The sequence below is a fragment of the Euprymna scolopes genome, chromosome 18, assembly GCF_053919585.1.
Source record: "Euprymna scolopes isolate OS-2025 chromosome 18, ASM5391958v1, whole genome shotgun sequence".
Taxonomy (NCBI): domain Eukaryota; kingdom Metazoa; phylum Mollusca; class Cephalopoda; order Sepiida; family Sepiolidae; genus Euprymna; species Euprymna scolopes.
The window spans coordinates 107,479,570-107,490,518 of record NC_136499.1 but is presented as its reverse complement, the minus strand read 5'-3'; the positions used below and the strand labels follow the sequence as shown (position 1 = coordinate 107,490,518).

General features: G+C 35.7%; 1 protein-coding gene across 2 annotated transcripts in view; it reads right to left on the bottom strand.

Annotated features, from left to right (window-relative positions):
- LOC145297746 (mediator of RNA polymerase II transcription subunit 15-like) overlaps positions 1-10,949 on the bottom strand; it is a 179,902-nt gene that overhangs the window by 120,565 nt on the left and 48,388 nt on the right. The window lies entirely within an intron of this gene.

Here is a 10,949-nt window from a genome sequence, read left to right as displayed (position 1 = left end):
GAGAAAGGGAAGAGAAGAGAGAAAGAAAAAGAGAGAGAAAGAAAAAGAGAGAGAAAGAAAAAGAGAGAGAAAGAAAAAGAGAGAGAAAGAAAAAGAGAGAGAAAGAAAAAGAGAGAGAAAGAAAAAGAGAGAGAAAGAAAAAGAGAGAGAAAGAAAAAGAGAGAGAAAGAAAAAGAGAGAGAAAGAAAAAGAGAGAGAAAGAAAAAGAGAGAGAAAGAAAAAGAGAGAGAAAGAAAAAGAGAGAGAAAGAAAAAGAGATAAGGAATGAGAGAAGGAGAGGGCGAGAACAAGGAAAGAAGAGAGAGAGGGCGAGAACAAGGAAAGAAGAGAGAGAGGGCGAGAACAAGGAAAGAAGAGAGAGAGGGCGAGAACAAGGAAAGAAGAGAGAGAGGGCGAGAACAAGGAAAGAAGAGAGAGAGGGCGAGAACAAGGAAAGAAGAGAGAGAGGGCGAGAACAAGGAAAGAAGAGAGAGAGGGAGAGAACAAGGAAAGAAGAGAGAGAGGGAGAGAACAAGGAAAGAAGAGAGAGAGGGAGAGAACAAGGAAAGAAGAGAGAGAGGGAGAGAACAAGGAAAGAAGAGAGAGAGGGAGAGAACAAGGAAAGAAGAGAGAGAGGGAGAGAACAAGGAAAGAAGAGAGAGAGGGAGAGAACAAGGAAAGAAGAGAGAGAGGGAGAGAACAAGGAAAGAAGAGAGAGAGGGAGAGAACAAGGAAAGAAGAGAGAGAGGGAGAGAACAAGGAAAGAAGAGAGAGAGGGAGAGAACAAGGAAAGAAGAGAGAGGGAGAGAACAAGGAAAGAAGAGAGGGAGAGAACAAGGAAAGAAGAGAGGGAGAGAACAAGGAAAGAAGAGAGGGAGAGAACAAGGAAAGAAGAGAGGGAGAGAACAAGGAAAGAAGAGAGGGAGAGAACAAGGAAAGAAGAGAGGGAGAGAACAAGGAAAGAAGAGAGGGAGAGAACAAGGAAAGAAGAGAGGGAGAGAACAAGGAAAGAAGAGAGGGAGAGAACAAGGAAAGAAGAGAGGGAGAGAACAAGGAAAGAAGAGAGGGAGAGAACAAGGAAAGAAGAGAGGGAGAGAACAAGGAAAGAAGAGAGGGAGAGAACAAGGAAAGAAGAGAGGGAGAGAACAAGGAAAGAAGAGAGGGAGAGACAGACAGACAAGGAAAGAAGAGAGAGACAGACAGACAAGGAAGGAGAGAGACAGACAGACAAGGAAGGAGAGAGACAGACAGACAAGGAAGGAGAGAGACAGACAGACAAGGAAGGAGAGAGACAGACAGACAAGGAAGGAGAGAGACAGACAGACAGACAAGGAAGGAGAGAGACAGACAGACAGACAAGGAAGGAGAGAGACAGACAGACAGACAAGGAAGGAGAGAGACAGACAGACAGACAAGGAAGGAGAGAGACAGACAGACAGACAAGGAAGGAGAGAGACAGACAGACAAGGAAGGAGAGAGACAGACAGACAAGGAAGGAGAGAGACAGACAGACAAGGAAGGAGAGAGACAGACAGACAAGGAAGGAGAGAGACAGACAGACAAGGAAGGAGAGAGACAGACAGACAAGGAAGGAGAGAGACAGACAGACAAGGAAGGAGAGAGACAGACAGACAAGGAAGGAGAGAGACAGACAGACAAGGAAGGAGAGAGACAGACAGACAAGGAAGGAGAGAGAGAGAGAACAAGGAAGGAGAGAGAGAGAGAGAACAAGGAAGGAGAGAGAGAGAGAACAAGGAAGGAGAGAGAGAGAGAACAAGGAAGGAGAGAGAGAGAGAACAAGGAAGGAGAGAGAGAGAGAACAAGGAAGGAGAGAGAGAGAGAACAAGGAAGGAGAGAGAGAGAACAAGGAAGGAGAGAGAGAGAGAACAAGGAAGGAGAGAGAGAGAGAGAACAAGGAAGGAGAGAGAGAGAGAGAACAAGGAAGGAGAGAGAGAGAGAGAACAAGGAAGGAGAGAGAGAGAGAGAACAAGGAAGGAGAGAGAGAGAACAAGGAAGGAGAGAGAGAGAGAGAACAAGGAAGGAGAGAGAGAGAACAAGGAAGGAGAGAGAGAGAGAACAAGGAAGGAGAGAGAGAGAGAACAAGGAAGGAGAGAGAGAGAGAACAAGGAAGGAGAGAGAGAGAGAGAACAAGGAAGGAGAGAGAGAGAGAGAACAAGGAAGGAGAGATAGAGAACAGGGAAAGAAAAGAGAACAAGGAAAGAAAAGAGAAAGAAAGAAAGAAAAGAGAAAGAAAGAAAGAAAAAAGAAAGAAAGAAAGAAAAAAGAAAGAATGAAAATAGAAAGAATAGAAAGAGAAAGAAAGAAAGAAAAAGAAAAAACAAGAAAAGAGAAAAAACAAGAAAAGAGAAAAAACAAGAAAAGAGAAAAAACAAGAAAAGAGAAAAAACAACAAAAGAGAAAAAAACAACAAAAGAGAAAAAAACAACAAAAGAGAAAAAAACAACAAAAGAGAAAAAAACAACAAAAGAGAAAAAAACAACAAAAGAGAAAAAAACAAGAAAAGAGAAAAAAACAAGAAAAGAGAAAAAAACAAGAAAAGAGAAAAAAAAAACAAAAGAGAAAAAAACGACAAAAGAGAAAAAAACAACAAAAGAGAAAAAAACAACAAAAGAGAAAAAAACAACAAAAGAGAAAAAAACAACAAAAGAGAAAAAAACAACAAAAGAGAAAAAAACAACAAAAGAGAAAAAAACAACAAAAGAGAAAAAAACAACAAAAGAGAAAAAAACAACAAAAGAGAAAAAAACAACAAAAGGGAAAAAAACAAGAAAAGGGAAAAAAACAAGAAAAGGGAAAAAAACAAGAAAAGAGAAAAAACAAGAGAAAAAACAAGAAAAGAGAAAAAACAAGAAAAGAGAAAAAAAGAAAAGAGAAAAAAAAGAGAAAAAGAAAAGAGAAAAAAAAAAGAGAAAAAAAGAAAAGAGAAAAAAAGAAAAGAGAAAAAAAGAAATGGGAAAAAAAGAAATGGGAAAAAAAGAAATGGGAAAAAAAGAAAAGAGAAAAAAAGAAAAGAGAAAAAAGAAAAGAGAAAAAAGAAAAGAGAAAAAAGAAAAGAAAAAAAGAAAAGAGAAAAAAAGAAAAAAGAAGAGAAAAAACAAGAAATGAGAAAAAACAAAAGAGAAAAAAGAAAAGAAAAAAGATAAGAGAAAAAACAAGAAAAGAGAAAAGAGAAAAAAAGAAAAGAGAAAAAGAGAAAAGAGAAAAAGAGAAAAGAGAAAAAGAGAAAAGAAAAGAGAAAAAAGAAAGAAAAATAGAAAAGAGAAAAAAGAAAAAAAAGAAAAAGAAAAGGGTAAAAAGAAAAAAAGAAAAAAAAGAAAAAAGAGAAAGAAAAAAGAATAACAGCTAAAAAAAAACAGCTAAAAAAGAGAACCAGAAAAAATAGAGAACCAGAAAAAATAGAGAACCAGAGATAAAAAAAAGAAAACCAGAGATAAAAAAAGAAAACCAGAGATAAAAAGAGAACCAGAGATAAAAAAAAGAGAACCAGAGATAAAAAAAAGAGACCCAGAGATAAAAAAAGAGAACCAGAGATAAAAAAAGAGAACCAGAGATAAAAAAAGAGAACCAGAGATAAAAAAAAAAGAGAACCAGAGATTAAAAAAAAAGAGAACCAGAGATAAAAAAAGAGAACCAGAGATAAAAAAAAAACAAAAAACAAAGAGAACCAGAGATAAAAAAAGAGAACCAGAGATAAAAAAAAGAGAACCAGAGATAAAAAAAGAGAACCAGAGATAAAAAAAAAAGAGAACCAGAGATAAAAAAAAGAGAACCAGAGATAAAAAAAAGAGAACCAGAGATAAAAAAAGAGAACCAGAGATAAAAAAAACAAAAAAAAAACAAAGAGAACCAGAGATAAAAAAAAGAGAACCAGAGATTAAAAAAAAAAAGAGAACCAGAGATTAAAAAAAAAGAGAACCAGAGATTAAAAAAAAGAGAACCAGAGATTTAAAAAAAGAGAACCAGAGATTTAAAAAAAGAGAACCAGAGATTTAAAAAAAGAGAACCAGAGATTAAAAAAAAAAGAGAACCAGTGATAAAAAAAAGAGAACCAGTGATAAAAAAACGAGAACCAGAGAAAAAAAAGAGAACCAGAAAAAAAAAGAGAACCAGAAAAACAAAAAGAGAACCAGAAAAACAAAAAGAGAACCAGAAAAACAAAAAGAGAACCAGAAAAACAAAAAGAGAACCAGAAAAACAAAAAGAGAACCAGAAAAACAAAAAGAGAACCAGAAAAACAAAAAGAGAACCAGAAAAAAAAGAGAACCAGAAAAAAAGAGAACCAGAAAAAAAGAGAACCAGAAAGAAAAGAGAACCAGAAAGAAAAGAGAACCAGAAAGAAAAGAGAACCAGAGAGAAAATAGAAACATAGAGAAAATAGAAACATAGAGAAAATAGAAACAGAAAAGAAAAGAGAAACAAAAGAAAAGAGAAACAGAAAAGAAAAGAGAAACAGAAAAGAAAAGAGAAACAGAAAAGAAAAGAGAAACAGAAAAGAAAAGAGAAACAGAAAAGAAAAGAGAAACAGAAAAGAGAAACAGAAAAGAGAAACAGAAAAGAAAAGAGAAATAGAAAAGAAAAGAGAAATAGAAAAGAAAAGAGAAATAGAAAAGAAAAGAGAAATAGAAAAGAAAGAAAAAGAAAAAATGAAAGACAAGAGAAAGCAAATGGAAAGAGAAAAATAGGGGAAGAGAGAAACGGAAAAAAGAGAAAAAGGAAAAAGAAGAAATGGAAAGAAAAGTCAACCACTATAGGTAAGACATGCGGATGTTGGGGTTTCTAGTAAACGTTGACACTAGCTGGTACTATAGCTGGGGATTCGAGTCGTGTAGGTTTAGTAGCAGTAATTGGGGGTATTTGAATTAAATCTCGCCGCCTTCCTCCCTCGTCACATCCATTGCACTGCGACGTTGCATGCTAAAACGGAGAGATTCCGGGCATCTATTTTTTTAACACTCAGTGTGACCATATATATATATATATATATATATATATATATATATATATATATATATATATATATATATATATATATATATATAGTGTGTGTGCGCGCGCGCAGGCGCGTGCGTGAATGTGGTCACATTGCTCAGTCTTTAAAAAAAAAAGAAAGAAACGAAACAGCTGTCTATGGATGACACTATGAAATTAGGTGGGGTCTGGCACCCGGTAGGATGCTCCACTTCCAACAAAAAAGAAAAAAAAAAGGAAAAGAAAAAAAACGTGAGTGCGTTCAGGTCACTTGGCAACTGGCATATGCACATTTTTATACCACGACTAAACTAAGCTCCATGTATTGCGCACTGGTGAAATAAATATATATCTTTCGCTTCAGTTTAAGATAGCATTGAATAAGCCGCTTGAAAACATAAAAGCATGTGTCATTAACATCTTCTATAATCTTCTTCTATAATATAAATCTCACCTGTCTGTTTAAATGTGTGTAGGTATTGGATGTGTGCATGAATGTAGGTTTGTATGTTTTCCTAAAACTTTCGACATAGGCGACGGATTTTTACGATATCGGTAGCGTCTTGAAACTCGACCCTTCGGACGACAAATATCGAAACCTTGGCGAAAAACATGAATTCCTTCAACCTCAACTGGGGTCGCTTTTTTCGCAAATCATCCCCTCTTTTCGATTGACTAGCCTTAATCCTTCGCTACTTCCGATTTGGCGATGGGCGCAACAGCAGAAACGTCATGTTTTCTTTTTTGTTTTTTTCACGTTCTTTTCCTCCTTCGTGATATGGGTTCGAGCCTGCCTTTTTTTTTTTTTTTTTTTTTTTGGGCTCAACATTCACCTACAAAAACCTGGACAACGCCGGGCACCGAGGTTAGTCTTTAATATTTCAGAAGTCTTTTGACAGTTATCAAAAAATTTAAAAATGAATTCACATGAAATTTTTCTGAATAACTGAAGATCAGATAGATTTATGGTTTTATTTATTATTTTAATTTATTTTATGCGCCATTACCAGTACAGTGGGCAAAATAAAATGAGGACGGAATAGAGACGAAAACCGGTAGGTGTGTCAAAAATTTCGTGAAAAATATTGAATAATTCCACCACGTCTTTCCAAGCTTATAACTCCTTGAAAAATGTAATTCAAGCCTTAATTTTTTTTTTTTTTTTTCAATTAATAGAGCAAGGACCAAGGTTTCATTAAAAAAAAAAAATAAAATAAAACGTTTTTTTTTTTTTAAGGTTTTAAACTTCGGACTTTACAGGTAAATTTCTAAAAAAAAAACACTACTTTTTTGTTGTTTTAAATTTGAATATATTATTTATTGATCTTTTATCTTCAATTTGTGATGTCACTTTGGTGAGTAAATTATTTACTTTTTAATAGACATTTGCAAACGGGGGGGGGGCGTGAGTTAAAAAAAAAACGTTTGTCTAAAATATTATATTCGGTTTATTGGAAAGAGCATAAAATTTCACATTGACCCTGAAAATATCGTAAAAATAGAATCAATAGAAAAATTGATAGATTTTTAAAGTTTAAAAATTGAAAAATACTGAGCTCGTAAAATTCAATTAATTTCATTATTGTTTTTTAAAAACATATTTCTATTACTTTTTATACAACTTTAAGTTTATTTTGGAAGTATAATCCATAAAGAAAATAAACACTTAAAAGAGTAATTACAAGTTGTTTTTTTTAATATTTTATTCGCAGTTTCGTGTTAGGGGTGTCAAAATTCCTACAAAAATTCTGATACACCTAGAAAACCGGTACTTGTTAAACTGTCATCCGTTTTTGCAACTATTGGAAAGAACAAAGGATATTCGAGGTAAACACTCGGAAAACGTGAAGGAAATTCTATTGTTGACGAAAGAGGGTCTCGATACCCCCCCCCCCTTAAAAAACATTGAAGGATCAAATAAAATTGTTTTATCAGTTCTCAAAAAAAAAAAAAATCAATTGAAAAAAAATATTCCCCCCCTCCTTTTATTCTTTGTTTTTGTCTTCTTTTTTGTTGTTTAATAAAGTAAAAAAAAAAATTTTTAAGAAATGTCATTAATATTATTTTAAGATCAGAAATGAAATTAATTCATCTTATTTCTGTATTCCCTAAAAAAAAAAGTTTCTACATTTAAATTCAATCTATTTATATGAAAAAAAAGAAAAACAAACAAAAAAAAAACATTCAAAATTTAAATAAATACCCCAAAAATTGATTTTAAAATAACGAATAAACTGAAGTTATATATTTTTCTTTCGTACTGATTTTCAGCTATTCTATTTTTCTTCTTAAGGCAAAAAAAAAAAGAAAAAAAAAAGAAAAAATATTTGTACCTCGAGAATTTTTTTTAATCGTTACTGGCCAATGAAATGATCCGTCATAACTTATCCCCGTGGGAAAGGTGATATCACGAGAGGATTACGTCACGTTATTTTCCCCAACACACAGATATATCTACAGATGAGCAGCCGTGCGATAAATGCTAACGATATATCATCTCCTCCTCCTCCTCCTACTCCTCCCCTCTGTAAACGTTTAGAGACGCCAATTCTTTTGTTCAGTTACCACCTTTATTCTAGACATCACGATGTCCCCTATGGGTGACAATGACTCACGTTAGAATAATAACCAGGCAAGACATCGTTCGACTTGGAAAGTTATAACATTCCTTTTTATGAACGGACTAGAGGAGGTACCCGACATTGCCCAGGTGTGTGTAGGTGGTGTAGTAAGGAAACCTGGAGTAAAATAAAATGGTAGTAGTGAGAGGGGGGGGGGAATCAAAACAACAGTAGGCAGCCCAGGTTGGAAGAGGTGTTAAAAAAAAAAAAAAAAAAAAGTGACGTCTTAGCCGACGTGTCCATGGCGCAAACAGAAGTCCCGAGCGTTGAAATTAAGTGTAGTCAATCCAACGGTGACGATGACTTTGCGAAAATGTTGATGCAAAAACTGACCCCTCCTTATATAAAAAAAAAAAAAAAATCAGTTGAGAGTGAAGAAATTAATGCTTTTGGCCAATTTTTCGATATTTGTCGTCCGAAGAATCAAGCTTAAAAACGATACCGATTTTGTGAGGATCCGTCGCGCGTGTCGAAAATTTTTGCAAGACATACAAACGCACACACATTTTGCCTTTTATATACGAGACTAGCTGGAGTGCCCAGCGTTGCCCAGGTGTTTGGAGGTGTGTGTGTGCGTGTGTGTGTGTGTGTGTGTGTGTGTGTGTTGGGAAGGGAGTAGATCAAAACAACCCGGAAGGTGTAAAAGAAACAAAAAAGTTTTGGTAGGAAGGTAGGCTTGAACCCTGAAGCCTTGACGCGAAGATGGAAAAGAAAGGGAAGAAAACCCCGATATCTAATCAGCTTGGCCACGAGGGGAGAGGAAGTGAAAACTGTCTTAATTTAACGTTTATAAAGTGAAATTGACAGGTGTGAGAATTTAATAAGGTCAAACATCACGCGACTTAAGTTTGGCGCTGCAAGACAGTTTCTGCGTATTTGTTTGTTTCCCCCGCCAAATGAATAGCAATTGTCTGATATGACGGGGGTTTTCCCCCAGCATTGATCAAACCTTATTTGCTTTCTGGACGTCTCGGCACAAAGGGCCGAGAACACAAATTCATTTTCAGTTTCGCTTCTTTATACTGAAAAGTGAAACGAAGACACGACGATCGAAAAAAAATCTTGAAAATAGCGCATAAAAGTCAGGCAAATTGAAGATAGACACAATCCCTGTTCGTAACTCGTTCATATTATGATTCAGACAGCATATAAAAAGTTTTAAGGAGTGACCAGGCCGAGCCCCCCCCCCCTCCCAAAGACATTGCTGGACATACACAAAAAGTGCACACACACACATTTTCGCTTTTACATATATACTAGCGGGGGGGGGGGGGTACCCGGCGTTGCCCGGGAGTTTGTAAGTCTGTGTGTGGGGGGGGGGTAATTAATGACCCTACTTAAATATTATAAAAAAGACGATGTAAAAAAAAAAAAAAAACCCAAACCAAAACGGAAAAAAAATGGCATAAATAAACTTGTGTATGGGGGATAAAAGAAATAAAATAAATAAAGAATAAGCAAAGTAATAAAAAAAAAAACGTTACCCGGGCGTTTAAAGGTGTAAAAAAAAAAAAAAAAATAGTTTTGGTCGGGAAGAGGGATTGAACCCGGAAGCCTTGACGCGGAGGTGGAGACCAAAGCCAACTACTTAACCGTCTCAACCACGAGTGAGAGTAATTTATTAGCGTGTTAAGTTAAGGCTTATAAAGCTAGTAAAAGAGGTTTGATTGACAGGAAGACGCTAAATGAGGTCATCGCGGGATCGTTATTTTTAGTTTTCACTTGCCCCCCCCAGATGATGGTGGGAAGGGGGGAAAGCAGCGTGAAAGCCGAGCCAATAACAACGTTTTAATTTAATTTCACTGTATTTATACTAAAATGCAGGACAAACAGGGGACAGAGCGAAATAGCGCGAATCTCATAAAAGTCGACGTAAATAAATCTAGAGACGACCCGCGTTCCCAAACCCTAGATATTATGATATAGGGGGTATATAAACAGCTGTAAGCGATAGTACCCCCCCCCCCCGTTGCCCGGGTACCCCTCGCTAGTCTATATATATAAAATATATGTTGTTTCACTAAAATAAAAAAAAAATGTTTTGGTAGGTAAGTATGAGGATCGAACCTGAACCCTTGAGGCAAAGTTGTAAATTAAAGTGTGAAAGAAAAAAAAAAAACATGCAACGTTAACCATTGCACCACCGCGAGATGCTAACGGAAACACGTTTGAATTTATTAAAATTACTTGGATTTGGCAGGTGCCCGTTTTAATGAGTTAATGAGGTCAAGTTTGACTGTGGGATAGTATTTCATTTACTGCGGAACGCTTTTTTTTATTTTTATTTTCCCAAGATGTTATAAGAAAAAGACTAACCCACATGCGGCGAGCGACAAATGTTGAATATTTATCTTCCTGAAATCGAGCAAATTAAATAGACAGGCGAGCTTCGTTGTTAACTGTGAGATATTACGATTTATATGTAATATAAAAAGTTTTAAAAAGTTGTGAACCAGCCGACCGCTTCTCTGAAAAAAGCCTTTTGTAGACATAGAGAAAAAGCGAACACACATACATACATACATTTTCGCTTTTATATATATAGGGTCTTTTTTATTTTATTATTAATCAGTTTACAATAGAGTCCCTAATCACTTGACTCCCCACGAGAACAGGGTTAGAGACGAGGACAGTTTTTAATATAGTGGAAAATCCAGCTTCCACACACTGAAATAGAACAAAAATTAAAATGGCCTCAGTCTAGAAAGATTCCTCTTTTACCGACCAAGAAAAAAAAAATGCAGCATCAGAACAGATACTACACTTTGCTGCATACTAGAATTGTCTGCAAGAATCTGTGGCATACCAGATAAAGTACTTGGTAAAATTCAGTTGTGACACTGTTACAGAGGTTGAAGGTTCAATATTCAATGTAGGCGATGCTTAAAATACAATTGCAAATTACTTAGGAATTCTACTCAGTTATGACTTTTTTAAAAATATATTTTTTATTATTACATTTTAACCCCAAACAAGGCACATTGCCACTTTGATATACTGGGCTACCATCAGGGACATAAGCATCAGGGGTATTATGTAGGGAGTTGGGCAGCAAGATGTCGGTTCACGTTACCCTTGAACTTCTGCATGTCAGTACAGTTGGGGAAGCAAAGACCCGGAAGGGAATTCCAAAGTGTAGCGGTTCTGGGGAAGAAACTACTGAAGTAAAAGGCTCTCTTACATCTAGGGATCTCTGTGAAGGGGGGGGGGCAATATTTGGGGGGGGGGTCGTGCATCATACAATTTTTTCTTTGTTTTGGGGTTTTAATATAGAGGGCTATAGTAGACAAAATTGCAAGTAACACAAGCGAATTTTCGCAGCTGGAGATTTTGAATACACTTCCTTTCTGGCTTGTCCAT